Genomic DNA, 4095 nt, shown 5'->3' on the forward strand with positions numbered 1-4095 from the left:
TCTATAGCTTCTATGGCATCTGCCCAGTTGTAACATCTGGAACTAGCATAAAAATTTCCACATTTTTGCAGCAGTGTAGAGAATTATCTCCGACACCTTATCAGACATTTTACACAGCGCTCTGGCTTCCTGTGGTTCTGTTCCAGTGTTCATTTTAAGCACGCCTCATTTTTCTCAGAAGACATGTTTGGTCTCAAAGTACCTCTGGATTAGCCTGTTTGGAAGTGCGCTACCTTTAGCCAACTTCTTATAAAGTTGACACTCGGGCAGAGGAATATCCCTGACTAACCTTGTCACTATCAGTCACATCCTCTGATGTCAACAAATGCACGTATGATCGACCTAGTTTCTCTTTAACAGAAGTTTTATTACGAGAAATAAATACAACTTCAGATACGGTAAACACTCATGCAGTTATGCAATGCAGTTATCATTATTACTGCAATAATACTGTACGGTTGTCACAAAATCCCACAGCATACCTGGATTTGCCTGACATCACTCCAGTTGGGCACCACTGCAGTAATGCATATGCGTATGAGGATGGAAAGGATGCAGGTTTTCAGATCCATAAAAACCGTGATCTAGTTCTAATTAGGGATAATAATAATAATGGATTGCATTTATACAGCACTTTTCTAGGCACCCAAAGCGCTTTACAATTCCACTATTCATTCACTCTCACACTCACACACTGGTGGAGGCAAGCTACTTTGATAGCTTCTTCCTGTCTGTTAGTTTCGTCTACTGACCTCCGTACAATGATGTAAACCTGCATGGTTCAGCAGGGAAAGAAGATCATTTTCACATTTCAGCTACGAAAGAGTGAGAGATGAATAAATTCAGGTGTGGAAATCCTCTGAAATCTCCTCATCAAATCACAATCAATCACAGGCATGTTACCACATGATTCAGTCAATTTATAATAAGACTGTGCTTCATACTGAAGCCACAGCAATTCCCACGGGAACTTTCCGAGGTCAGAGAAAACAGCAGCGCACTGAAGTAGCCAATTATTCCCACAATATTTTCTCAGCATGCTCCTGTACTTTGTGACCCTCCTGCTATTGATTTTCTCATAAATGCTGAATACCAGTACTTGCTGATTAGTTTACTACCATTACTTTTGGTCAGCATTAAAAGATTGTAAATATATTACTGCAGCTACAAACTGAGCCAAACCGTCTGACCACAGAGGCGGGGCGGCGTGCTGCACTGCAGTTTTGCTGATAATCATTTACACCAGTCCAAGGAGAGCAAGAACGCTTTCATCAGGGATGAGTCAGAGACACAGCACTCCAACAAATGGTTAACGAACATCCAGTGGGAGCTTACATTCTCCTGCTCGTCTCGAAATGTTTACAAGTGCACCCAGTACACAGACATAATGAGATAAACTCTGGTTCTTGTGTCTCCCTGGTTGTTTTTGCCTGGTGGATCCCTGTTTGTGGATTATGTTAATTTTTTATTAGAGAACCAGATAAAGACTAAGGAGAATACGCACGAGGCAGAGGGCTAACAAAAGACAGGTGAACTCAATTTAGACAAGAACAGAGGGAACAAAGGAGGGAAGTAAAAACACAGAAATCCACATGAGGAACTAAACTGGAAAATTAAATGGGAATCAAACAAAGAACAAACTATGCACACAGCGAACACGATGCAGACGGAGGTCCACAAAAGACCAGACGCTGGGGTTACAACAGGAAACAAGGATGATTTGAATATTTGCTGGGATGTTGTTGGACTTCTGTAGTGTCTCATTCTGAATCATTTTAAGATGAGCAGTTGTAATAAGACATTTCCAAACATATGCTTTCTTGCAGTCATCGCTTATTGTGCAATATTGTATCAGATTTAATTTAAATTGTAGTCACAGTTAATATTATATAAAAGCATGTTACAGTTCTGCATTGTGTGATGGCCCACAATGCCTACATGTTGTTGTCATTGCCAGCATCAGGACCACACACTCTTTGCATCCTGGTTGCTGTGCAAATGTCTGTGTTCTGCATAGTTGTGTGTGGATTTTTTTTCACATATCAAAGTTGCAATCATGAGTCAACTGTGCTTCCATAAAAATCAGTCATGCAACTTGATTCCCTCAGCTAATAATATATATATGTGCACTTGATTGCATGATTGTGTGTTTGTCTTAACACTTAGTGCTCCAGTCAGCAAGTCTTTTATTATTAGGAACTGAATTTTGATGGGGTGGCAGATATGGATTTTACTTGGATGAATTATAGATTGATCTCAGCATGTAAACATGTAGGGCACTGCTGTGTGTGTGTGTGTGTGTGCTGAATTTCTTGGCAGATTGATGCCTGTGTGTGACCTGCAGGCTCTTGTTGTTAGTCATGGGCTCGGTGGAGCACTCTGCTCTCAGTGTGTAACCTTGGGAGGAGCATACACACACCCTCTGCAAGATCCCACTCTATCAAATAAAGCCCTATACATTTAAATGCAGCAGCTCATCTATAATTCATATCAATACCATATCATGCAAACAATCTATATCAAGGTCCCCTCTGATGCTGGGGGCAATGCTCGTTTCCATCTCGTGAGCAGTTTGTATTAATAATAAAATCTATGCCTGTGTTTTTATGGAATCGTGCAGTGTTGGGATTATTAGGGTGTGTCCTTGGAGCAAGACTGCAGGAGGTTTCCTCTCCTGCCGGAGGTGCTGCTCGTAAAGCTGCCCTAGAGCCAGAGCGCCATCTGCTGGTCAAATAAATAAAACGAAAGAGCCCGAGGTGTGGTCAGCAGAAGCTGGATTCAAAATGTGAAGTGAAAGATTAATAAGAGCTTTCAAGAGTTGTCCAGGTGTCCCCAGGCTGTGGTTCCCATTATGGAAGTCAGATCACCTCCAAGAGATCATAAGATAAATCTGATGGGCCAGAGGACCATCAGATTAATCTTATGAAGGATGAGCGAGACAATCGAGGCTGTAATCTGCACTACAAAATGACATTATCCTGACTTTCATCATATAATTCCTTTTGTGAAACACATTATAGTTCACATCCTCAGGCTTTGTCAGTGTTATGAGTCAGCATCACTTCAATGATTTTTAAGGAGCTACAAAGAAAAAGGATTCAAAGCTGTTACTTTAAGGATTGTACTTCATATTATAGGATGTCTAATTTGAATCAGTGCCACGAAACCTTCACTTTATCTTTACCTTTAGTTCCTCAGAGGAAAAATTACGATGTACGACGCAATTTCTCAAGCAGAAAGCATCACTTCTTCTTCTTTTAGATGACTCTGAATAAGATTTTGTGTATTAAAAAAAAGTTTCTCTGCACTGAAAACTTGCAGTGAATAGCTTTCTCTACTGAAGTGAGCTTTATGATTAAAAAGTCACACTTTGTTGTCCTGGAGAAACTCTAAATATCACTTATTTGAATCCATTTGACATTCAAATGTTCGATTGCATGTAACAGGACGTGCCAGAGTTTCAACCCTTACTAAAGCACCACACGCTGTCCCAGTTGGTATCCATGATGGTGAGAAGTTAGGTCACACCTTTGAATGTGGCTTAGAAACATAAAATTGTGAAATTCAGATTGACATCTCGATGCCTGACCTCGAGCAGAACAATCGCGCAGAGCTTGCATGCAGTGTCGTCTTGATGTGGCATGGCTCAGCGCTTCTTTCAGGATAAGATCCTTAAACAAAAATGGTGGACGGCGTCCTCGTTCTTGTATGTTTCCAGCATTTCCAGTCTAAGGTATGTTTGTGAAAGCGCCCCAAAGTCACACAGGAAAGCACATCATTTGCTCCGGCTGCTAGGAAGCTGCGGGACCTTGTTAATCTCCCGTCCAATTACATTTAGCCTCAGTGATGACCTGAGACGGGCACTAATGCAGGATGGGAAATAAGGTTTACTTGACTGTTATGAAAGATGCTATTCCTCTGTTGTTTCCTGTTTATCTGTTGATTAGTTTATTGGGGGACAACAACTCGGGCAGCTGTTGCTGTGGAAACCAACGGGCCTCCTGTTAGACCTAACGAAGGACACGGCGGCTCCATTGATAACCACCGAGTCTGAGATGCCGAGACAGCGTTTACACGTATGACTGCTGAGATGAA

This window comes from Oreochromis niloticus, linkage group LG14 (genome assembly GCF_001858045.2).
Source record: "Oreochromis niloticus isolate F11D_XX linkage group LG14, O_niloticus_UMD_NMBU, whole genome shotgun sequence".
Taxonomy (NCBI): Eukaryota; Metazoa; Chordata; class Actinopteri; order Cichliformes; family Cichlidae; genus Oreochromis; species Oreochromis niloticus.